The sequence below is a fragment of the Protopterus annectens genome, chromosome 7.part1 (assembly GCF_019279795.1).
Source record: "Protopterus annectens isolate FY-2018-M chromosome 7.part1, PAN1.0, whole genome shotgun sequence".
Classification (NCBI taxonomy): Eukaryota; Metazoa; Chordata; order Ceratodontiformes; family Protopteridae; genus Protopterus; species Protopterus annectens.
This window is the reverse complement of record NC_056740.1, coordinates 302,299,001-302,326,259: the sequence shown is the minus strand read 5'-3', so window position 1 is coordinate 302,326,259 and position 27,259 is coordinate 302,299,001. Positions and strand designations below refer to the sequence as shown.

The 27,259-nt window shown below is 42.1% G+C and overlaps 1 protein-coding gene across 1 annotated transcript in view; it reads right to left on the bottom strand.

Moving 5' to 3' along the window:
* LAMB2 (laminin subunit beta 2) overlaps positions 1-27,259 on the bottom strand; it is a 3,750,789-nt gene that overhangs the window by 3,217,761 nt on the left and 505,769 nt on the right. The window lies entirely within an intron of this gene.

Here is a 27,259-nt window from a genome sequence, read left to right as displayed (position 1 = left end):
GAAACGTATGTAGATCATACCGCTCAACCTGCAGACACTGAAAACAGGTACAACGACTCTTGATAAGTAGGTATACCAGCCAGAAATATGGACACCTAATTAGAATAAACTAAATACCAAACAGCATATAACCTTTCGAATTCTAGTAGGAATGTGGGATACTACTTAGATACATGTTTAAAAGACTGACTGACAAAAATGATGGAAAAAATATAAGCACATTATCAAGGACAGTAGCTGTACACTTCGGTGAACTGTACTGCAAAACTCTGCCACACAAGGTCATTTAATTTAACACAAGAAAAAAAGTTGTAAGGTATGTGTCCTCTTTCTTATTATTAGTGTCATTGGCATGGTGGTCATATAATAGTCTGGCTTTCTGTGTACTAGGCAGTTTCAATAATCATGTTATGAGGAAAAATTCAGAAAATTGTTTGAAAGGGTAAATCAAGCTTGAATATAGGGGGACATGGGACATGCTAACAAAAACTGGTACATTATGTGCATGGGTAGACAAGGCCTGAAAATACAAATGTTCCTCCAGAAGAGGAACTGTTGAGATGTCTGTGATCTAGTATGCCAAGGTAAGGACTTCTAGAAAAAAAATTGTACTGTAAGGCTCTTGAAAGGTACCTGTATGTTTTAATTTATTATGCCAAATAAATCATACTACAAACAATGCATTTTCCTGACTGCAGACTAAGCTTCTGTGAATTTCCTTGTGGCAGTGAGTGGGTTTACTGAGACTCCATGGTCTTTCTTCTCTGGCAGTGGTGATTTCTCAGTTGTTACATAAAACTAGGGTGTGTAGAGGCACAGCCAACATGTGGTGTGTGCATGATGACTTCCTCCACAAAGAACTGGACTTGAGATAGTTTACGTTAGTGAGAGTGTATTTTACTGTGGCATGACACTGCAATCAAGGATGCATGTATGCATTTGACTACAGTGTAAAACTACTAACTGCATCTCTGCATGTTCACATTTTAATGTTGTGTGTGTGTGAACTTGGTATGAGACAGGGCATTTTTCCTGTGTTATGTTTAGCAATACATGTGCCTTGTTGTAAGTTTCATTAGGAATCAAAAAAAATCAAGCAATCTCCTTGGTATCCCCAAAGTCTCCAAACAACCAACTAAACAAGTATAGTGGGTCCAAAAACAAAACAGTGTAAGAAACTTCTTTATGTGGAAGATTTTCAGTCCGCATATCTCTAGTTAATCAATGTATATTAATCAGATCAGACAATAGTAGTAGAAGTAGCAAACTTAACCTAGTCTTAAGTAAAAAAAATAAATAATAATAATAAAAATATATAATTGTACAGAATTACTAAGTATTCAAAAGTAATCCAAGCAAGGTAGGCAGTCTGTTTCCAGTCGAAAATCCTTTATTATTTATTACCCTTTTACTACTGTTCAATTAAAGGTGTACTGGAAGTTAGAAAATCGCCACATTGTTTACATGACTAATTTTATTCTACCAGATGGTTTTAAATACCATTTTAAATCAGTTGTAATTTAAGTGTATATTTTGTTTCCATCATACTTTTTTCCACTTTATTCAAAATGATGGGTAATAACAATACTAATTAGGTTCATAGGTTCATACTAGGCTATCTGCGATAGGGCATTTATAAGCCTAGCCAGAATGTGTTTGGCTTTCGCCACCCATTTTAAATTAATTTTGCTATGCCCTTTTTCGAGGTTAGTATACTGTGCCTCTGTCTAACAGTGACACAGAAGTGATACCCGGGGTAAACCTACTATCTCCCATCCACTCATCAAGATTCCTCTTGAAGACAGTCAATGAGGGACTCTGCCTAACCTGGACTGGGATTTTATTCCAGAGTGAAAGGAGCCTCTGGGTTATGAATCTGTCCCTCCAGCATGTCCTATTTATTTCAGTGCTGAGGTTCAAGTCTCGGCCAGCGTAGCTCGATGGGATTTGGATTTTCTGAGGTGCAGCATGTCCATTAATTCCAGGTTGGACATGGCTTTATACGTCAGGCACAGATCGCCTCTGAGCAGGCGGTATGCCACTGAGTAGAGCTGGAGTTTCTTTAACCGGGCAGCATATGGCATCTGTTTGAGCCCTTTGATCCTCTTGGTGAGGTACTTTTGGGGTCTTTCCAGTTGCTGCAGGTGTCTGGTAAGGTACATCCCAAAAGGGGCATTGTACTCAATTATGGGCCTGATGAGGGATGAGTAAGGAGGCACGATGATCTAGATGTGAATCCCTTCATGATTAGGTGGGCTATATAAAATGTTTTTCTAACCACTTTGGCCACGTGGTTGTCAAATGAGAGATTGCTATCAACTTGGGTCCCCAGGTCCCTAATTACTTCTTCTGTACTTAATGGATTGCCACCTATGTGGTAATTTGTGGGCACTTTGTTTTTGCCAAAGGGGATGACTATACACTTTTGGCATTTAGCTTGAGGCCATGGCTCTGGCACCAGTTGTCTGTTTCTATGAGGCCCTTTTGGAGGATGCTTGTGTCGGCTGGGGAGTCGATTATGGCCCAGTTTGCAGTCATCTGCGAACTTGGTCAGCCACAGTCCTTCCGTGTTGGCCTGTACCTCCGAGAAATATATACCGAACAAGAGAGGTCCCAGGACTGAGCCTTGTGGGACACCACTTGTAACTGGTTTGGAGTCTGACATGGCTCCAGCAATTCTAACCATGTGGGTTCTGTCCTTGAGCCAGTTTGCAATCCATCTAGTAACATAGGGGTTTATATTTAAGCTGGTGAGCTTATCTATAATGCCCGAGTGAGGTATTGTATCGAAGGCTTTTGCAAGGTCCAGGTTGGCTGTGTGGACCACCTTCCCCTCGTCAATGGCCTTGGTGACTGTTTCAAAGAAATCAACCAGGTTTAAGAGGCAGGATCTGCCCTTAACAAAGCCGAACTGGGTAGGATCCAGTGTCTGTAGGTCCCCAATATCTTTATTTATGAGGTCCATGATGATCCTTTCCACAGCTTTGCAGACCAAGCTAGTCAGGCTTATGGGGCGATAGTTTCCAGGATCCGTTGAGGCACCACCTTTATGGAGAGGGACCACTGTTGCTGTACGCCACTCTTTGGGCACATATCCTGTAGTAAGGCTGAGATTGAACAGTAGTTTTATGTTTGGGTTTAGCTCTTCTTGGAGTTCATGTAGGACGCAGCCCGGGACACCGTCTGGTCCCATTGATGCTGTGTTTTTTGCTTTGGAGAGGGCGGCTCTTACCTGAGCATCTGAGATGTCAGGGGCAGCACTCTGCTGGGATAGATATTTGCCCTTTTGGTGGGGAGGGGGGAGAAGTTTGCGCTGAACCTGTCAGCTAGGATGTTGGCAATGTCTGTGGGTTTGGTGTATTTCTTGTCATTTTGGACTAATTCTGAGCATATCTAACAATTACCATCCAGGTTCCTAATATAACTAAAGAAAGCCTTGTGATTATCCTTAGTGTCCTGTGCAATTTTTCTCTCGAAGCTGGCCTTAGACAATTTTATGAGTGCCTGTAGTTTTTTGCTAATACTGATCAGTGATGCCTTCCCTTTTTGGGATTTTGCTCTATCATTTAGTAGCTTCCTCCTTCTATTGTATAGTTTGTTTATGGCTGGGGTCCACCAGACAGGACGTCTACCTTTGGAGGATTGGGTCTTGGTTTTATCTGGGATCGCATGATCCATGCATTCCTGAAGGTGTTCATAGAATGCGTTTATAAAGGATTCTGCGCTCTGGGCCGTATTTTCCACAGGCCCGGGAGCTTTGAAGGATTCCACCTCGGTTTTGAGGAGTGTGAAATTTGCTTTAGAGAAATTTTTCACTGTGATTTTCTGGGCAGGGGGTGGGGTCGGGATGTGAATATCCAGTGAGATTAGTTTATGGTCTGATCTTACCAGTGAGGGATACACTTCTGGTCTGGAGCATAGAGTCCCCATGTTGGTGATGATCAGGTCCAGTATGTTTTCCCCTCTTGTGGGAGTGGTAACAAGTTGTTCCATAGCATTTGAGTTTATAAATTCTAGGAACCTTTGGGCTAGGGTGTTGGAGCTAGAGTAATGCTCCCAGTCTATGTTTGGGTAGTTGAAGTCACCCAATATAATGGTGTTTGGAGAGACCTTCATATTTTCCAGTGTTCTCAGGAAGGCCGAGTGGGGTTCCTGGGTTTGGGAGGGTGGTCTGTAGCAGGCTATAAACTGGAAGGCAGTTTTACCCACTGTTAGTTGCACATGGATAGTCTCTGATGCTTCGTGCTTTGCCACCAACCTGGAGGTGTGGGTATCTTTGATGAATATCGATACTCCCCCTCCTTTTGTGGTTCGGTCCAAGTTTTGGTGCCGAAAAGCATGGTATGAGGTATAACCTGGTAGTGCTGGGGTGCTCTCGGGAGACCTGAACCAGGTTTCTGTTACTGCACAGATATCGATGTTCTCCATGCTAAGGAGAGTTTCGAGTGCATGCATCTTGAGGTTTAGACTTCTGGCGTTGAGTAGCATTACTCTTAGTTTCTTATCCCTTGTGATACCTATGGAGGTGGGTTTGTCTTTTGAGCCTTGCCTAAAAAAGGCACTATGGGGGTAGCAAGAGCCTTTGCCAATATCCGAAAGCCCAGGGGTGACAGGTGTAAGCCGTCCCTAGCGAAGCATTGTGGCTTGTCGAGCATATCATCCCAAGCTGACAGGCATTGGATCCCCTTTGAATGACACCAGTACTTAAGCCAATTGTTGAAATTGATCATCTTGTCTTCATATTGTGGCATCATTCTTGGTGAGGGTAAGATGCTACTCAAGGTCAGGGTCATACCGGCCTGGGCTACATGCTCAGAGAGTTCCTTTATGTCTCTTTTCATGTAGTCCAGGGAGGTACGTCTGAGGTCATTCACACCAGCATGGACAATGACTGAGTCATATTTGTACTTGCCTTGGAGTGACCTGAGTGCTTGTGTTATGTGGCGGATCCTAGCGACCGACAGGCTGCTCACCGTGACCCTCTCCTTGTTCAGCCTGGTGAGCGGGACGTCAGTGTGCCTGACAATAGAGTCACCTATTACAAGTGTATCAGGTGTGTTGTTTAGTCTTAAGGGCTGTGACTGTTCGGCACACTGGCTTTGTGAGATATGTGTTGCACGTGTTTTGTTTTGGGGTAGCGGTTGCTTGGGTGTCTGCTTTGGAGGTCTCTGCTGCTTAGGCAGATCTTTATTTAGAGCCTCCGAGTATGTTTTTGTGTGATTATGTGTTCTACAATAATATTTTTATAGACAGTTTTTAGGGCTCTTGTACACAGACCTGAAGAAGTCTAGAGAACGATGAAAGCGATCTTTGTTAACAATAGGTTATGAAAATAGAATATGATTTTTACAATTGATTTTTTTACATGCAACGTTTATATGTATATATTTACATATATTTTTGGAGTCTGTGCACTTAATAAAGGATTTTCGACTGGAAACAGATTGCCTGCTTTGCTTGGATTACTTTAATTTATGGTAAGTTTACACAACTGTACTATGTTCTTCGTGTTTCACTGTTGCAGTCATTACATTTGGGTCGAGTCCCAAAGCTATGGTTGGGGGGCTGGAGCTAAACAGCATTAGGAGCGGCTATGAGGCCCTGCAGAACTGCAGTGGCAAAGCCTGCCCTGGATTTACAGTAAAGTGGCAGATTGTAGTGTTTTGTGAAGGTATGCACTGAACTCCAAGTAGCAGCCTCTAAAATGTCTTTGGTTGGTACTCCCCTGAGAAAGGCTGCAGAAGTGGCTGCAGCTCTGGTTGAATGTGGCCTAATGCCCTTAGGCACTGGTTTGCCATGCTGTGAGTAGCAGAAATGAATGCAGTGACCTATCCACTTTGAAACAGTCTGCTTGGAGATGGCCCTTCCTTGTGATCCTGAGGCATATGCCACTAGTAATTGTTCTGTCTGAAAACTTTAGTTTTGTCCAAGTAGAATCTAATTTGTCTGTGTACATCCAAAGAATGCAGAATTTTCTCCCCCTTGTTCTGCGGATTTGGATAAGAAGTTGGCAAATGAATAGTTTGGTTAAGGGCTACACTGGATACCACCTTAGGCAGAAATGTAGGGTTTGTCCTCAGTGAGACCCTGTCTGGATAAAAAATGATAAAGGGTTCCACAGCCATGAGAGCCTGTAGCTCTGACACTCGCCTTGCTGAAGTTATTGCTAGGAGCAGAGCTGTTTTCCAAGATAAAAACTTTATATCCGCAGTAGCAGCTGGCTCAAAAGGAGGTAAGGTTAGTTTTAGACATAATTGAGGTCCCATGCAGGTATTGGTGTTCTCATTGGAGGTCTTAAATTTTTGGCTCCTCTGAGGTACTGCCTTAATAAAGGATGAGAAAAGAGTGGTGGCTCTGTATTGTAATGAGCCAAAATGGCAGAGGCATGGATTTTAACTGATGAAAAAGATAGGTCTTTGTCCAGCATCTCAGTTAAGTATTGCAAAATCTGAGGAATATTTGGAACAGCTGTATCAGTTCCTTGAGCTTGGTTCCAAGCACAAAATCTCTTCCATTTTCCAGCATAGGATTTTCTAGTACTAGGCCTTCTGGCTTCTAAAATGACATCCATCACAGCTTTACTGAGAGGTGTGCTTTGTATGGCTACATTATCCTGCATGCTGCCAGGTTTAGGGTCCTGAATTGGCTGTGCAGAATCTGATTGTTTTGTTGGGACAGTAGATGAGGTATTTGAGATAAGGTCCAGGCTGGGCATTGATACCAGCTCCATAAGATTGGATACCAGTACTGGCGTGGCCAGTCTGGGGCAATCAGAATCATTTTTGGTTTCTCCTGTCTGACCTTTAGGAGTACCTTGGGTTGGAGAGGCAGTGGAGGAAAGGCATATACTGATAAGCATGCAGTGGAGCGTCAAACCTGTCTGTGATAAGTCCTTGTGCAGAATCTTTTTAGCTGATTGTTGTGAGGGGATGCAAATAGATCTATGTCCGGGCGTCCCCATTTCTTTGTTATCATGCTGAAGACTTGAGGATCCAGGTGCCACTCGTGGGGATCTGTGAGGTTTCTGCTTAGTTCGTCTTCCAGAGTATTTTCCTTTCCTGGCAGGAATTGTGCCTGCAGATGAACTTGGTACGTCAATGCTGTGTCCCATAAAGCCATGGCTAGTCTGCAAAGGGGGTAAGAATGAGTGCCCCCCTGCTTGTTTATGTACCACATACCCATGGTGTTGTCTGTCTTTATCAGTAGTTGTCTCGGATGAATTAGGTCCTTGAAGGCTGTCAGGGCATTTTGAACAGCTAGCATCTCTTTTTGATTGATATGTAGATGCATTTGGTTTGCGGACCATGTGCCCTGAATGCCTCTTCCTGCCATGTGGGCCCCCCAGGCATAATCTGATGCATCCATCGTAACGCTCTGCCTGGCTGGGGGTAGTGAGAATGGTTGTCCCTTGTTTTGGTGACAAGCTTTTTCCCACCATCGAAACTCCTGTTGCAGGCAGGGAATGAGAGTAATCATTGTTTCCAGGCTGTGGCAATGTTGTTTCCAGACACTTTTTAGGTACCATTGAAGTTTCCTCATATGCAGTTTTGCATATGGAATTAGTAGGATGCAGGATGCCATGAAGCCCAAAGCCTGCAGAATTTTTCTTGCAGATAACTGGGCCTTTGTTGCCATTTCCTTGAAGTAGGTAGTCAGTTGCCTTTGTTTGTCTGGCGTGAGATAAGCCATCTGGACAATTGTATTTAAGCTTGTACCCAGCAATATTATCTCTTAAGTGGGTACTATTTTTGATTTCTTTTTGTTGACTGTGTACCCTAGGCATGTTAGAAGTCTTTTCACAAAGGTCAGATGCTGTAGTAGAATGTCCTTGTTCTCTGCTTGTATGAGGCAGTCGTCCAAGTAAGGATATATTTGTATTCCTCTTTGTCTGCAGAAAGCAATTACTGGTGCCAGGCACTTTGTAAAGACCCTGGGCGCAGTAGATAAGCCAAAGGGCAGTGCAGAGAATTGGTAATGCTTTGAGCCAGCCTTGAATCTCAGGTATCTTCTGCATGATTGTCTGATTGGGACATGCAGGTATGCCTCTTTTAGGTCTAAAGTCACGAGCCAAGCCTTGCTGTCCAGCATGGGCAGAAGCTGCTGCAAGGTCAACATCTTGAATTTTGGTATATCCAGGAAAGTGTTTAGAATAGATAGGTCCAGTATTGGTCTCCATGTTCTGTCCTTTCTGGGTACCAAGAAAAGTCTTGAGTAAAATCCTTTTCCCCTGTTCTTGCAGTGGCACTTGTTGAATAGCCCCCATTTCCATGAGAGCTGCGACTTGTTTGTGAGCCTTTGCCCATTGATTTTTTGGCAGGTCTGGCCAACCGTTTGCCCTTGGCAGGGAATGGAAGTGAAACGTGTAGCCTTGAGACACTATGTCTAGAACCCATTTGTCCTGGGTTATAATGTGCCAATTTTGAGAAAAAGGTGCTAGTTTCCCCCCCTAAGGGTGCTGCCAGAAGATAAATGCTTGGTGCAGGCAGGGGGAAGTCATTGGGACCGTCTCCTGTATGGTTGTGATTTGTCTTCTCCACTTTTGGAGGTAGAAGCACCCCACTGCTTAGACCTGTACGAACCTTAGGGCTGGGATCTGCCTCTAGGGAGTCTGTATCTGCCCCTTTGAGGTTTGTCTGACACTGGAAAGGACCAATTCTTTGTAGGTCAGTGTCTGCTAAACCTAGGAGGCTGTACCTGTAAGAAATCCTTCCGTTTGCATAGATTTAGCTTTGTCCTCCATTTTCTTTAACACCTCTTCTGCCTTAACACCAAACAAGGTATCATGCTCTAATGGAGCATCTAATAATTTTGCTTTGATATAATCAGGCAGATTTTGTTCCTTTAACCAAGCATGCCTCCTAATGACAGAACCCGTAACAGCGGCCCTGCAGGAGGCCTCCAGAGAATCAAAACCACATTGCAAAGTATGCTTTCCAACTTGTTCAGCTGCATGCAATAAATCCTGCATTTCTTTGTTTTCTGCACATTCAGAATTTACCATAATTTTCTGTTTAAGCAGTGTCATGATATATTGCTGATATTTAAGCATATGAAACTGACAATTTAAGGCCCTTATAGCCAAGGTAGCAGATGTGTAAATCTTTTTCCCCATCTATCCAGTGCCCTAGAATCTCTGTCAGAGGGGGTAGGTGTGGAAAAATACTGAAGTCAACATATTTTGTATTCTGTATTTAAAGGGTTAAGCAGAAAAATGTTCACTGCGTGCAAACTGAAATGTTCTGGAAAATGTTGATCACTGAGGAATGCAGAAGTTAATCTTAAACTGCTGATAAGAAAGTTAATGGTGCAAGAATAACTGTGGTACTGGCTGGTAAAAACAAGTAATCAAACTATCAATTTTAATGAAAATCCTCTGTGCTACGTGTATGTACGTGCAGGAGGGTCTATATAAGGAGAACTTAAAGTACAAGTAGCCAGACTGCTGGCATACTACTATCATGTAGCAGGTCTCCATGCATGTAAAATAAAGCTGTTTTACTTGCTTACAAGAACTTGGTGTGATTCTTCCAGAATATGTTAGAAGAGTAAAATCTTTCGACATAACTGGCTAACGGGGCCCTGCACGCGAATCGAACAAAGAGAGGCTGAAAACCTGCGCAGGTGGAGAGAGATCAGGCTCTCCTCGAACGAAAGACCTCCGACTGAAACAGGTCGAAATTAGAGGCCAGTCACTCTTTCCAGATTCAATCCGTGAGGTGGCAGCGAAACAGGGCGGAGGAATCACAAAGGTAAGCAAAACGATATTTTGTTGTTTCTGATTGGAATTTTTGTCTAAATTTTAAGGGACTAGTCAAGGGAGAAATTTAATTTTCTCAAAGTATAAGGAGTATATGTGAATAGATTCCATATTCAAGAGATCTCAGGAACAGGAATAGTTTCTCGTAAGAGAAATGGGAACAGGAACCAGTTGCGCCAAAGGCGACGACAAAACTGAAGATGAAAAGTTTATGTTTGATTTACACCCAAAGAATGTAAAGTATTTAGATAAATGGAAAAAAGATCATGGGTTTAGTGGAGTTTAGTGGATGTTTAAATAAGTCAGAATGTCAAAATCTAGTAAGATTACTGTGCAAACAGGCAGGAAATAAGACAAGGAATCAAAAGAAGGTGGGGTTTCCCCAGGCACAAAAATGGCTGGAGGAAGCAAATAAAAGACATAGGGAACAAAATTTGAAAAAAGGGTGTGGTAATTCAAGTGAAAAAGATGTGTACTTTGTTCAAAAGGAAGATAATGAAACTTCCATAGTCAGTCGTAGTCACCAGAATCCCTCGGCCCCTCCCATCCAGTATCCAGACCCTGCACAGGTTATTGAGGTGCCCCCCGACCAGGACCCACCGCAATACCAGGCTTCGGTGGGTGGCGGCCCCACGCCAAGTATTATATTACAGAGAGAGCCTGCCAACACTCTTGACTTACGCAGCGGAAGTAGTAGGAGAGAAGGGCACTGGAAAATTAAGGAAAAGGTAGATCAGGAAGGAGAGGAATACCCACTGATAGAAGTGGCAAATCCTCAAGCAGGCGAGAAGGCGAGGGTCCTACCATATTGGTCTACCGACCGTGGACCCGTGATGACATCCTAAAAGCGTAGAGGGATTCCCCATCCAAAAGTAGATATCGTAAATTCCGTACAGACGAGGGGCATGAGAATGAGTTATAGATTAAACGCTGTAGAATTTGAACAAGTAATAAGGCAAATCCTAGGACCTGATTGGCACCTTATTTGCGGAACTTGGGACCCCCTGCTACCAGAGGAAGGGGAGCCTTGCCGTTTAACTCCGAAGTGTGTAGAACCAGAATAAAGACTCTCCTAGATAAAATAGAAGAACATTGGAAGCCCAAAGCAGATTGGACTTGCATTAATCAATGCGTTCAATCAGATGACGAAACCGTAGACAATTATCTACATCGTCTCACAAAATGTTTTGATGCTCATAGTGGGTTGATTATGGCAGAAAATCAGGAAAATGACTCGCCCTATGAACAGCAACTGAAAAATGCATTCCTAAAGGGCTGCAAGACAGCCATTGGTAACTTTATACAAAAGCATATGATCACACACAGGACAGCGCGTCTACAGCCCCTTATGGATTATGCTAGACATGCTGAGAAATACCTGAAGGAAAAAAAAGATAAAAAAGCCCAGACTTTTACAGTTAGTGAAGATGGAACTTTAATGTTAGTTCAAGGTTCCACAAATCGCGGAAGAGGGCGTGGCAGGGGAAGAGGACGAGGACGGGGAGGCATAAGTCATTCTGAGGATTTCGAGGGTAGGCAAAGGAGGGGGGAGTGTTTTAAGTGCGGTAAGAAAGGACATTTCGCCAGAGATTGCAGAGGACCGGAGAAACCGATGGTTGCTTCCGGTAGTACCGCATGACTATATGACGGTCAAAAAGATGTAGATGGAGGGTATGAGGAAAAAGAAGAAAGTGAGAATGGGGAAGTAGGTACAAGTGAAGACGATGGGTGGGGACAGGAAATGGCAGAAAATGAGAAATATCAAATGGTAAATCTAACAGCACTAGCATCAACTATGCAATTGGAATCCCAACCAGTGATCACATTGCAAGTTGAGGGCCGAGACATAGAATTTCTTTGTGACTCAGGGGCTTCACGAACGTTAGTCAGAAGTACTGCCATATCATCCGATGTTACCTCGGATGAATATGTGCTTGTAAAAGCAGCAAATGGTCATATTTACAAAGAGCCATTGTCCAAACCTCTGTGGTTTACCGACCCAGAGACGAACCAAACCATATGGTTCCGAGTAATAATTTCAAAAATCTGCCCAGTACATTTACTAGGAAGAGATTTAATGCAAGTGTTCGGCATAGCAGCCGTCCCAACCTCCACTGGGATGGTGGCAAGGAGAATTGAACCGAATAGTGCAATGCTATTAGAGGGGCAGGGAGATCTACATTACTGGTATAGTAATGATTTGATAGAGACAGGCCCCCAGAGTGTAGTGACGGCTCTTACAAATTTGGCATTAAGCAAATACGGCATAACAAATCCGAAGGTGTCAGATCCATTACATTGCACAATGTATTACAGAAGATGTGCTGGACCTGATTTAGAATACGAAAATAAATTTCTTAGTTTTAAAGTCACCAAACTAGTATTGCATAGCCTTTTTTGGGACACACTAGGTAATTCTGCAGTCACATGTAGCCTTACAAGGGATATGCAGCTGCTGTATAAGAATGAATTAACCACACATATTTCAGTCACGGAGGGTGAAGGAATGTCATGGTACCTCGTGGGTAAGAAAATAACTGAATGGGTAGGATGGACACCAGAACAGTTGGCAGGTAAGGGCGTTCAGGTTCAAAAACTTAACTGGGTTACACAAGCCAGACCGACCGTGCACCTCTGGGAAGACGAACCGATACAATCCCCTGGGACATTATGACTATGTCTCCTTACCCCCATGGAAGAATCTCAATTGCAGACGATTCCAAACTCATTATGGTCGCAGGGTCAGCACGATATCGGACTGATTAGAACGGCAGGACAGGTAAAGATTACACCCAAGTCAGAATTTAGACCTCATAAACGGCAGTATCCCTTGAGCAGAAAGGCAGAGGAGGGCATTTTACCGGTAATCACAGCACTTTTGAAAGCTGGAGTATTAATTCTGTGCACAGATTCACCGTAATCGCCCTTATTTCCAGTAAAAAAAACGGATGGGACATGGAGGATGGTTCAAGACTTACAGGCAATAAATGCCGCGGTGGTACCTCGGGCCCCCATAGTCCCGGATCCGTCTATTCTGCTGAACGATATCCTTCCAACGGATAACTACTTTTCTGTAATTGACATCAGTAATGCCTTTTTCTCTATTCCCTTGCAGGAAGATAGTAGATTTTGGTTTGCATTTACGTTTATGGGCAAGCGTTATACCTATACCAGGTTACCGCAGGGATACTGCGAAAGTCCGACCATCTTCTCACAAGAGATGTCCACCAATTTGGCTCAGTTCCAACCAGCCCAAGGGTGCCACCTACTGCTGTCGTGGATGATATCCTCCTGGCCGCGACTACGGAAGAACTCTGTAAGTCCGAGACTATTCGACTACTACACTTTCTGGCACACGAAGGACATAAGCTAAATAAGTCTAAGTTACAATTTTGTAAATTAGAAGTACGTTACCTGGGTTATACTATCTCTGGGAAGAGCAGGCGATTAGATGACAGCAGAAAGAATGCTATTTTACAAGCCCCCATGCCAACTACAAAGAAAGAAGTGATGTCCTTTGTAGGCATTACGAACTTCTGTCATAGTTGGATTCCCAACTACGCCGAAGAAGTGCACCCGCTATCAGACTTAATTTTTGCAATACCGATGGCGGCAAAAGATTTGCTGCACTGGACAGACAAGGCAGTACAGGCATTCACTAGGATCAAGCAACTGATAGCTGGGTCAGCGACATTGGGGTTTCCAGATTACAGTAAGACCTTTATACAGACTGTAGATTGCAAGCAGGGATTTATGACATCTGTTTTAATGCAAATGTATGGAGATAAGTTAAGACCATTGGCATTTTACTCTAGCAAATTAGACTCAGTAGCACGAGCATTACCACACTGTGTGCAAGCAGTAATTGCAGCCGCTCTGGCGGTACAAGCGTCTGCCACGTTGGTATTGTTCCATGATCTTACGTTAAAAGTCCCGCACTCTGTAGCAGTCATCCTTCTGCAGGACAAGTTAACATTTCTGTCACCTAGCAGACATTTATCTTGTATGACTACGCTGTTATCACAGCCACACATGACAATTGAGAGATGCACTACCTTAAATCCAGCGACATTGCTACCTGTTGCTGAAGACGGTATCCCGCATGTATGCTTAGATCTCATACATTCTAAAGTTCTACCAAGACCGGATCTTAAAGATCAACCCTTACTACATGCGGACTGGACACTGTTTGTAGATGGGTCAGCACACAAAACAGAAACAGGCACCACGCAGGTAGGGTATGCAGTTACTACTGCAACTCGGATAATAGAGGCAAGACCACTCCCTGGGAACTTATCCGCTCAAGCAGCGGAACTAATTGCTGTGACAAGGGCATGTCTCACAGCAATGTCACTATCTATACGGACAGTCAATAAGCCTTCTCTACGGTACATGTGTTTGCTCAGCAATGGAAAAATAGGGGGATGGTTACAACCTCGGGGAAAGACATCATGCACAAAGAACTAATCCTTGAATTACTACAAGCCGTCCAACGGCCACGGGTTTGGCCATCTGTAAATGCGCTGCTCATACCCGTGCTAAGGACCTGGTATCACTTGGTAATGCCCTAGCAGACAAAGCAGCCAAAGAGGCAGCTATGTCCAGTACCTTTTCACTTGAAACCACACCTACAGAATTACAACAAACAGATAAGTTTGATTTGCAAACCTTACAAGTCATGCAGGAACTTAGCACAGTACAGGAAAAACAACGCTGGACTAGGTATGGTGTTAGACAGAACAAAGGAATCTATGTGGGACCGGATAATAAATATGTTTTGCCTACTAATCTTTTTAGGTATGCAGCAATAGTCGTGCATGGCCCTTCCCATCTGGGCCCTGCAGCTATGGTTAGAATTATCCACCTTACCTTTTGGACCAAGGGTTTCATTGCATATGCAAAACGTTTTTGTCTATCCTGCATAGTATGTGCTAAATACCACGGGGAGGGTCAGAGTTGCTCGCATCATTTCCAACACCCCCCTATCCTTTTCATACAATATGTATGGACTTCATCGAATTGACCCGGCACAACTAAAGAAGTTTGTGTTAGTAATAGTAGATGCATTTACTAAGTGGGTTGAGGCTTTTCCGGTGACACATCCGGATGCTCAATCAGTGGCTAAAATTTTGGTCAATCACATCGTCCCGCACTTTGGACTTCCTACACGCATCTACTCTGACAACGGCACGCATTTTGTCAATCAGATCATTCAGAAACTGTCTACAGTTTTCCAAATTGAATTGAAACACCATTGTGCCTACCACCCACAGTCAGCAGGGTTGGTGGAACGCCATAACGGCATTCTAAAAGGCAAGTTGAGAAAACTCATGGCCGAGACACATCAGTCTTGGATTACCTGTCTATCTCTAGCCCTCCTTTCCATGCGGACAACTCCCACCTCAAAAGGAGTCACCCCATTTGAGTTGTTGTATGGGAGACCTTATTACGTCCCGCAGTGGCAAAACTTGTTGCCTGCGGAATGTGAGGGGGGTGAGGAGATAGCTGAGTACATGAGGAAAATGCTGACCAATACTAACAGCTGTTTAACGAATGATTGTTTTTCAGGTTCAAGAGACGACAAGATCACGGAAATCAGACCCGGCAAGTGGGTCTGGATCAAAATAATAAAACGCAAGAATTGGGCATCCCCCAAATGGGAGGGCCCCTACCAGGTGCTAATCGCAACTCCAACAGCAGTTCGGATTAAAGAAAGGTCCTCATGGATCCACCTAACGCACTGCAAAATCGTAAGACATTTTCAGTTAAATAAAGACTTGAGTTCCCCTGAGGAACAAACAGACAGCAGCAATCATGAAGGACAATAATGAGAATAAGAGAAAATGGTTCTATTGCAATGTTTTATTGTTTATAACTATTGTGATTGTAATATTTCTGTTTTGGACATTTCTGTCTTTTAATGAAGCTAGCCATTCAAAAGAGACAAACACACCAGCTGGCATCCAAACTTTAATACATATCAAGCGATTAAATATGCATATGCATCCTCAATAAATGTCTCAAATTGTTGGGTATGTACTGCAATACCTACTGTACATAGTGGCTTAATGTTAGGGACAGCCCCTCTGGGAATAAATGATACTTGGAATAGTTTGTTGTTTGAAACCACAGAAGTACCACTGAGAGACAAGGTGGCGCTGCCTCTTCTGGGGCTTCAAAATGGAACAGTGTGTTTTCAAAAGATTGGGAAAGTTAAGGTGGGGCTGAGCCAATGTAATTTGACAATAGTTCATAATTGTACCCTAGAAGGGCAGTGTGAGACCAAGTTTGGAGCTATAAAAAGACATCAATGTAAATGATACTAGTTTTGTTGAAAAATGCTGTATGTATATGGCCTGTTATTTAAGGGGCTAAAGCCAAATGGGAGTTATGAATTTGCAACCAATATTACCATCAAAACAAATGATTGTTATTTTATTTGTGGTAGGAAAGCATATAAATGGTTACCATATGGCTGGTCAGGAAGTTGTTTTTTGGGATATCTGATACCAGCTATCAGACACGCAAATGCATTGCCTCAAGGTAAAATACAAAATGCACGTTCTCTTAATAAACCTATTAATCCCGTAGGTAACATTGATGCGTCATGGATTTATCACCATGACTTGGCACATGTCAGCAGCAAAGGACTCTCACATATGGACCTAGGCGATGATGTAATTGCTTGGGCTGGTATTTTGCCAGCATATGGGACAGTAAAATCCATCTGGGAACTGAGAAAACTGTCAAAACTGTTAGAGACTCTGAGTAATGCGACATTTTCAGCGCTAGAATTGGTGACGGACGAATTAACGGCGATGAGAACAGTAGTGTTGCAGAACCGTATGGCGCTCGATTTCACCCTAGCGGCGAAAGGAGGTACTTGCGCTCTGATACACGAGGTGTGCTGCTCGTTCATTCCTGATAACGAGCACGCGATTCAGAGCCATCTTGAAATAATTCAACAAGTTTCTGAACTGACTAAACCTGGTCCAAACCCCTTGACTGACTTTTTCCAAAATCTGTTTGGAAACTGGGGTTCTGTGTTGATGAACATTTTAATTGCTGTATGTGTTGGTGCAATCATATTTTTGCTGCTTGGCTGCTGTTGCATACCATGTATCAAAATGATAATATCGAAGGTTATCTCTGCCAATGCTACAAAAGCATATTTCTCTGATTATGAGAAGGTATACAACGTATCTGAGATTGTGTAAAATAAACAGTATACAAAATGTTGTAAGGGGGAAATGTGGAAAAATACTGAAGTCAACATATTTTGTATTCTGTATTTAAAGGGTTAAGCAGAAAAATGTTCAGTGTGTGCAAACTGAAATGTTCTGGAAAATGTTGATCACTGAGGAATGCAGAAGTTAATCTTAAACTGCTGATAAGAAAGTTAATGGTGCAAGAATAACTGTGGTACTGGCTGGTAAAAACAAGTAATCAAACTATCATTTTTAATGAAAATCCTCTGTGCTACGTGTATGTACGTGCAGGAGGGTCTATATAAGGAGAACTTAAAGTACAAGTAGCCAGACTGCTGGCATACTACTATCATGTAGCAGGTCTCCATGCTTACTGTAAAATAAAGCTGTTTTACTTGCTTACAAGAACTTGGTGTGATTCTTCCAGAATATGTTAGAAGAGTAAAATCTTTCGACAGTAGGGTTTTTTTGCAGCGGAAGCCTTGACCCCTTTGGGACCCTAAGAAATATTTTCTGGGTCTGCAGAAGGGTTTTTGAAAAGGAATTTATGAGAGTCAGGAACCCTGTAGTATCTGTCCGGCTTAACTGGAGCTGGAGGTAAGGAGTCGGGTCAGACTAGACTCTGAGAACACATCATCTACAATGTCTAACACAGGTGGAATAGCTAGAAACCTGTGTTGAGGTAGTAAAAGGAAGTCTCTGAGTCTCTTCTTAGATTCTGAAAAATCTTGGCTCTCCCAGTGGAAGTGGTCCCTCATGGTATGCAAGGTTTCCCCAAAAGAGTAGTCCTCAGGAGGAGAAGCTGAAGCAATGGATTCTTCAGCATCAGAATCCTCATAGGGGGAAGAGAATATTCCTGATCAGAAGAGGAATCAGATGAAATGGAAACCTGATCTGAAGATTCATATTCTGTCTCTTGCCTAGGCCTCTTATCAGGAGGGGGATGGGAACCCCTGATCAAGGTAATTAAGTCTTCGGCCATTTTGAGCATCTGTTTTTTGGGCATTGAGGCCTGTCCATGTGGCTGGTGAACTTGTTTCTTTGCCTTTAAAGGTGCTTTAGTCTTTGCCTTTGAAGCTGACGTTGGTTTAATATACAATTGTTTAGGTCTGAATACACCCTCAGAAGCCGATGCCTGCTCAGCAGCTCTGGACCCATCTGAGGGAATAGTCTCCGAGGCTCCAATACCTTGAGTTTCCAGTGGCCTGGCTGACTCCACGTGGGAAGCGGTAGCGGCCTGCGACTCTAAAGTAGAGGGCGTCAGGGGCTGCAAAAGCGACTCACTGAGAACCGGCAAACTGGCGACTGGCTTAGGAGAAGCTTTGTTGTCGGTTTTGGACCACGGTTGCCTGACTTTTTCTTTTTCTTTGCGTTTTTTGTGAACTGCAGTAGTCGGATGGCTATCCAACGACATTGTATAATTAAATCTTCGCCCAAAATAGCTTAATGCAAAATCGTACCAATGCTTAATAGTGCGTTGGTTAACTCTAGCACAAAACAGACAACTAGAAACGTTGTGGTCAGGGCCTAGGCAAGGAATACAGTAAGAATGAAAGTCCTTATGAGGTATTTGCTTCCCACAAGAAATACAGTTATTAACTTTTTCTGACATCGGTCTGGAGCAAGAAAAAGGTTTCCCCAATGGGGTACTTAGCTTTTAATGAAGACTTCGGATCTGAAACTCAAACATGAAAATCTCAGGAGTCGGACGACCGGCACTTGCGAACTGCTTCTGCTCTGGGCACCGCGCAGCAATAAAGACTGAAGAAAATGGCGTCGGCTGCATCTTTTATACCCCTGACGACCTGACGTCAGGGAAGAGGTGACAGCAACCGACGCAAGACCCAGGACTTTGGAATTCAGGCCGATTGAGGGCAACCTGCCAGCAGGATAACCAAATGTAATGACTGCAACAGTGAAACACGAAGAACATCATAAGAATAGATACAACTTATATGACAATGATTTAATATTTAGAGAAACTGTAACCACTTTACAGATAAATTAAAGGTAAGTTAGTATAATACAAACAGAAACTGCAACAAGAAGTGAGAGAAAAGTCAGGACAGAGAAACATATTAAAGTATAGATGTGAGTGAAGAAAGGAGAGTAAAGAGGCATAAAGTATAAATAGGTACTTGTTCATATTTAGGGATATAATACATCCTGGGGTTGAGCAAGAGAGAGACACATTTTGGCTAGGAAGTCTTTCAGAATGTTTTAAAGGTCTGGAGGGAGGGTATCAACCTAATGAATACAGGTAAGGAAGTTCCAGGCCTTATCAACATGGTATGAGTACAGACCATGTCCAGAAGATTTCATAGTTTTGTGGACAGAGAGGAGTTTTTGGTCACTAAATCATAATGACGGAATGGAAACATAGTTGTGTAAATTAGTATTTTTTTGCTGGACAAGCAGATGGATGCTGGATAATTTTCTAGGTGTTAAGAAATTGGAATGGAACTCCAGGGCTTATCACTTCTTGTGAGAAGGAACAATCTTAAGCAGCACAATTTGGACCCCTGGCCAAAGGGAACAGGTTCTAAAGTTTCTTGTACTGAAATTTCTTCCAAGAAAGGGTCAGCTAGGTAATCCTGTTTTGGAATATAAGGAAGTCTTCTTTCTGGTCTGACAAGAAAGTTAAACCTGTACCCTCTGGAGATGATCTGTAAAACCCACTTGACTGTAGTTATGTTTGATCAATTATGGTAAATTGAGGCCAAAAGGCCACCTATCCTGGGACAATGATGGGAAGGACGATGGGGTAAAAGGCTTTTTGAGGGGTGAAGAAGGAGGAAGCTGGTACAGACAGATGCTTCCTGCTGGGGGTTGAGGCCTGGCTGTTCCCAGACCTCCCTTTGTCCCCCTGCTGCCATTTCTTCTGTGCGGCATTCCTACCTTCTAGCTACTTACCTTTACCCTGCTTCCAAGGGAGTAATCTGTATTGCATTTGGGAATAGAGAGGTGAAACACGTTTAAACAGCTCCATTATTTTCCTTTTATCGTTTTTGAATACATTATAAGATGGGATTTTGAAGAGCAAATTCCAAGCCAAAGGGACATCAAGCAAGCGTATTACTGCATCTTCAAGCAGGGACCAAGCCCTCAGCCAAGAATGTCTTCTGATGAACAGCAGCCCTGCACACTGGTATCTACAGCACTGTAAGCAAATTTTACAACATGCTTTCTTACCTGTAGCCTAGACTGGACTTGGCTGACCAGAGCTGCCTTCAGGGTTTTAGCCTTCATTCCTCCATAATTATACTGTGGTTGTTTGACGATATACTCCTGATACTTAAGAATGTTGATCTGACAGTTTATGGCCTTGAAGGTCAGGGCTGCTGAAATATATACTTTTTTTTTTTTTCCCAATGGTGAAGCACTCTGATTTTCCCTGTTACTGGGATGATGCGCATTACACTCTGGAGCTAGTCCAGCTACCTTATAAGTTTTTAGGGACACTGTATCTGAATCTGCAATGATGTTCTCATGTAAAAACTTATCAGGATCATGCACCCTGCAAAACAGGTCGAGGTTCTTAGGGGAGGGGGGATGTGAGTCTGGTTTTAAGGTTGTTGCTGCAAAAATATCCAAGAGGGCTTCCTAGACTAGAGGAATAGCCAGTGGTTTTGAAGGCCCTAGACTCAGAAGGCATAAGTATTACTTCTGGGATGGAGAGGCCTCTTGAGACTGCCACTTGAAGTGGTCTATCATGACAGACAGAATATCCCCAAACAACATATCTGCTGGGGAAAAGTCAAAGTCAAACTATCAGTGTTATATGCTACAGGGGAAGAAAGCTGTGACCTGTAGTTCAGTTCATCCTCACCAAAGGACCCGATTGTCTCCTCTAGGATAGGATGTTTCTCCAGACACACAGGGCTGCTTAGAATCTGGCCATAGGCTACATAACTGGGGAAAAAAACCTGAGCTAACTTAGCTCAATCCTAGGAAGGAGGTTGGTAGGGGTCATTAGAACTGTCTCACCAACAGGCAGCTGTTTAGATATGACATGCACATTTTCTTCAGGTGCCTGGGACTGCTGTGAAGGGGCACATGCAGGGGATTTGTAAATCCAAGCAAAGATTTCCCTAGATTTCCAACTTGCGGGCTCATGTGCCCTCTTGAAATTACTGTGGGGATTCCACCTCCCTCTTCCTTAATAATTAAAAGATGTTATGAAGTGGACACCCAGGAATCAGTGTCGGACACAAACTGCTGCACCTGATCTTCAGTCCAATGGGATGTGCCAGTAGCCAAAAGCACCAGAGACCTTGGCAGCAACAGCCATCAGGGCTAGCAGCTGCTCGAGTTCCCCCATGGAGCTGGTGTCCTTGGGCCTGAGGATCCCAGATGAACTATCCAGTTCAATGTCTTTATTCTCCCCTCTCTCTCTCTCCCCCTCTCCTTTTTTACGCAAGCTACTTTTATAATGTCTTTTCTTTTTGGAAAAGGACATCCTCGTCACCTTGCTGTTATGGATCTGCCTCAAGTTCTTTTTTGGTCTGGTACGCTTGGAGGGCTTCCTGACTACTTTTTAAAAGTCTTTTGATAAAATCCCTGGCAAATATTACAATTAGCCACATCATGCTCCAGACCTAGCCAATATGATCACTGAATGTGATAATCTGTATGTGGAATATGCTGTTGCAGGCACACCTGTCTGCCTTCTCTGGGGCAGACATGCCCTGCACCTCTATGTATGACAGTTCACTTCACACACATCTGCTTAAAAATACAAGCTAACCGACTTTAAAGTAAAATGGGAAAGAAATTGGTCCCCAACGGGGTACTTGTCTGTTGACTATTCTTTAGTCCTGGACCTAGACCAATGACAGACTGCAACTAACTGGCTTTTAGTGAACATGCAACACATCAAGATAGTTTGGGCAGATGCCAAGCATAAGCCAGATGTAGAAAACATATGAGGTAAGGTGACATTAGCATGGCCATGGGGGAAGAGTGCTCAATTCTGAAAGTCAAGCCACTCATCAGACTCAGCCAGAGTCAGAGATTATTAAAGTTATGGATACAACAGTGATCCACAAGAACAACACACAACAGTATCACTTCACAACTTAATTAATTGATTATTTATCCGGCAACATGAAATTATCTTAACGAGATAACTGTTTCTAAAAACGTTTGTGGCATGTGGCATAACTGTATTGAATTTAGAGAAAAGTAAACATCTGTCTTACATTCAAGGATGTTTCCTGAAAAATATGGTTTACCTTACAGAATATTTCACATTTTTGAAAAGCACAAAAACAGAGTAGCATGGAGTAAGTGGCTACCACAGCCATTTTACTATCAACTTAATGTGCGCAAAGAAGCAGAAAGTGCACTAACCTGCTAAGCTGTAGCCATGTTGTTGGTGGTAAAATACCAACAGTTCACAAGAAAGTGACACGCAAAGGATTTACTTGCGGTCTCCTACCACCCCCAAAGATCAATAATCTCCTGTACACCACCCTTAGAACCTATACCTCAACAGAACTGGGATAAACTGGAAGACAGAATCCTTGCTATGTATTGAAGTAAAAGGTAAGGGAAGCACACTTATGGTACTAATACTAGTACTCACTGCAAGTGGAAGTGGAAAGGGCAAAGAAATTTCACTGTGACTGTCAAATTCACTATTAGAAAGTTAGTGTTACTGTTTGTTTTGGTACTGACAGGTCAGTAAAGACTACTGGCAGAGCATAAATGAAAGGCTATAAATTAAGAGTGTGTAGCAGCACCATAGACGCAAGACAGAAAACTGGTTATGAATTAAAAAAAGGTACTTAGCTTACATTTTAATTGATAATGCAAAAATCAGATGATAAAAATGGCAATGTGACAGCAAAGCAAATACAAATCAGCAAAATACTGACAATGGAAAAATAATCTTCTAACATTTTAACTCTTCACAGACGCAGTGCAAATAGTATTGCGTATGATACAATTAACAGAAGGGAAGCTGTCATTTGAAAGCACCATGCAACCTAACTTTCTATAAAATCTCCCCCACACTACTAACCAAGAATAGTTCCATATTTCAGACCAGCTGAACCTTTCACTGGTCTGACTCACTCTCTCTCTCTTCCACAGCTCAGACATAAGTACAGATACACAGTGAATGCCATGCTCCATTTAATAACTCTGGTTTCTAAAACAGAACTAAGATGTCATCCAATCCTACTCTTCATGCTCAGACACCTGCCTCTTTGACAGAGAGGCACCAGACTGGCTGAGGGTTAAGCTACTGTTCAAAATAACCTTTTACTACCCTTCCTCCCCCATCCCATATGGATTAGTCACATTCCACAAGCTTTTAAGAATCAAAGCAAACTCAGATTTTCATTGTGATGATGAGGGAGAAGTTACATCTAGTGCAGAATTTGATGTTTGTATGACAGTTATAGTTTGCAGTCATGCTTTGGGTCACATAAGAACTTGAAAGTTACTGAAGAGACAAGGTGACATCCTGTCAGCTTAAAACACAGCCACCTATACCTCTGGAATGACAGACCCCCTCCCTCTGTTAACTTCAGGAATGCTGCAACGAGATATTTGTAGAACACAGACGACTCCTTTCATCAAGCTATTTTAAAAGCAACAGCCATGAGTTTGCTATACAGCAGTGCTTTTTAGACAGATCCACAACAATTAAAAAAAAAAAAAGAGCTCTGCAGGAACTTGTTAAACTGGCCTTTTGTTTCCACTGCTGAAAACACCATCTGGTGTTTTGCTGGGAATTTTCATTCTGACCTTTATATGTTGGCAGTTTCTGTCTTAGAAGCATTATTTCATTTTCTTTGGAAAGAAATATAAACAAACTGCATGAGAGTCTGGGCTCCACAGTATGGCAAAATAGTTTATATTCAACTCCAAAATACCACTACCATTTCCTAGTTTCTTCATGTTAACATTTCTTGCCCTCATGTAAAAAGTGATCTCTGTAACTAGACAACTAGACATAAATAGATATCTAGACAGATGACGTCCACCATACCTTGTTCTGGAAAAAATAAGCAATAAAGTTAGTTTGCACTGTATATATTATTCAGTACTGTAATGTCAAATTTATTGTTAATACTGTAATTTAGCATGTTGTCTGGGTCTGATAAGTGAAAAAAAAAAAGAAAAACATATTTGTGAGGTATACCAAAAAGGAATGCGCATGCTGCAAGCTTTTTCTAATATTTTTAAGTTAGGTTTTTCGTTTGTGAATTAATTTTCACCTAGTTTGATCTTGAAAACGGTCATTTTTGATCAGTGCACTACCCTAGTAAATAAATTTAAATAAACTTTGTTAACAAAGTAGTCTCACAATGTCTGATGAAGGAAGGGTTTAAAGAATGGCATCATTTTCAAACGGAGTACAGAATCTTCAGAAATGTGTCTAAAGAACAGATATTTATTACTGTGTTTTTAAAATACCTTTATTACGTTATCACTTAAGACATAGGCACACATCCATTAATAGTAAAGAAAACAAACCATATTAACATTTTTTCAGGTATTATACGGTATATGTATGTTTTCTTTCTTCAGAACAATTATCATTCACTCCAACATTATATGTTGTGTCTTTCGTTTTTTCCCGGTTAGGAGTCGCCACAGCGGAACTCCGGTCCGCTAATGATTGGTAGTTGATTTTTACGTGCCGAGTTACCAGCCCTGAGGCACAACCTTCAACAAAGGAATACCCATTCGTTCATGTCTCCACGCAGAAGACGCTCTAGTTGGGAATCGAACCGGACAGCGTCTTACTGTGAAGCGACAACGCCACCGCAGCACCACCACCGCGGGTCACTCCAACATTACATAAATTATTCAATTCCTGCCTTCCCTTAAACCTCACTTGTGAACTTTTATTCTGTATGCATTGCTTCTACAAATTCCATTTATTTCAATGTAATTTGCTCCCTTCCTTTTCTAAATATTCCGTTTTCATTTTTTTTATCTCTATCAATATTCAATACTTCAATATGTAATTTGCTCCCTTCCTTTTCTAAATATTCCGTTTTCATTTTTTTTATCTCTATCAATATTCAATACTTCAATTACTGATGGTTTAGATGAGGATTATTACTGTTAATCAAACTCTAATAAATAAGTGTTCCATTAGCAGTGTTCCACTACAAGTGGAGGAAACTGAATACACTGTGGATCAGAAAAATAGCTGAAAAAAACAAGCCCCCCCCCCAACTTATATAAACCAACTCCATGGTTGCACCAACACAAAGGCGGCGGAAATTGCCCTCAAAAGGGCATCACTGCCAGAATAACCCACCTACAGTGATTTCCAGTGGTGAAACTCTGATCACTGGCAGGTTAAACCTCAGGCAACTGAAGCCTGAGAGTTCAATCTTCGTCCACCAATAGAGTAGCATTAGGACAACAAATAATCATATACAGGCAGTAAAATAACACAGTATATATAACACATTAACATCCTTAAACAAAATGTAAGTTTGAAATAAAAGCAAGCATTAAGAGGGATAAGTGGTGAAAAGCTTCCCGTATGTAACATCAACAGACAAAAAAAAAAAGACACTATCCACTTAATCCAAAAGATTGAAACACCTGCTTCTTCAAAATGAATGAATGTGAAATAACACGCAACAGCCACAAATACAAGAAACGTATGTACAATACCTTATATCTAAAAAAATGGACTTTTACAAAAATGCAGCCCTCTACACCTTTGTATTACTACAGTCACTCTCTGAGATTGCTCAGATGCAGAGATGTGATACTATGTAGAACAGAAACACCACTGACTACTTGTGAAAGAGAGCCAGGATACAGAAGAAGATGCGTTCAGATAATGAAGGGTGCCTAAGTAATATTCATGGTCTCCTTGGATGCCTTCTCTAACATAGTACATCAAAAAGTGGCACGGATGTAATTAAACTGTTTACCGTGCTGCAAAAATTATTAAATTGGGAAGTGCTGCCATCTACACCATTGTCAGTCCTTAGCAGTGAACGGTAGATCCCACAGTCTGGTGTGTTCTACAAATAACATGCTACCTTTTGACAAAGCGGACAGTAGTGAGTGGTTTACTAGAGAAGTTATGCTACCACACCAGACAGCCCTTGCACATTAAAAAAAAAGGCAAAAGATTTTTTTTACTACTGTCATAAAAATTGTGATTCAAAAGACTAATAGCTTTAAAGAAACAAAATACTAGAACTGTGGGACACTGGAATATATAAAATTAACATGGTACTGCAAAACAAACAGATGAAAAACAGCTGACACACAGTTGAAAAGATTACAAAGAAAGAAATAAGAGGATCATAACCACCTTGTGTGCTTGAGACATGGATGCAAGAAATTCACCTCAAGAGAAAAGCAAAACGATGCTTGCGAGATGAAGCCTGGCATCCACGTTGATAACACGTAAGAATTATGATCAAAGACCCAATCATAATTCTTCACAGTGCATGGAGCTTTAATAGCTATGTGTACTAGTTACAGAGAAACCAAAAAATGTATGAACACATTTTACAAGCTTTGAAAGACGTGAAACGCTTGCAGCTGCTGGCACACAGACAGCAGGCAGAAATGAAGTGGTCCTGTGAGCAGCTAATAGCTTTAAAAGCTATGAAACACTGCTCTGACAAACATTTTGTCACTGGCCACTACTACGCAAGCACAGGACCCAATCTTAACAGTGTTTAGGGGATGGTCTGCACCTGCTGTGCCAGCAGTGATCAGGAATAATTTAACTTAAAAGTGTTGATGACAAGTCAAATAAACTAAGCTGCTACCATAGAAATATATCTATTACATGAACGGATGTGTTAAAGGCCAAGCAGAGTGGCAGAACTGCCTTTTGAAACTGATTTAGCATCTACTTGCCAGGGAGAATGACTTGCTGACGATGCTGAAAAATATGTAATCTATAAAATGCACCCAGGCTTGTTTATACATAGCAGAATACCATCTGGGATGAGTTTTGCAACTCTTATCTTCCAACGCATTACAGAAAAACTGGCTTAAAGATTTAGTTGTGATGGTGTACCTAGATGATTTTTTTCTCCATGGGAAGACAGGAGAGTGCACTTAGTAACATACAGAAGGTATTAAAGACTTTACAAGAATGTTGTCTGAGAGTAAGAACATCCAAATGCAAGCTTGGCAAGCCACTAACTATTTGGGACATGTGCTAGATAAAAAGGAAATCTGCCCTTGGATGAGAATGTGAAAGGAATTCATGACTGCCCCCCCAACACACATACACATTTGACAGAAACAGATTTGAGCATTCTTTGCTTTAGTTAACTACTATGGG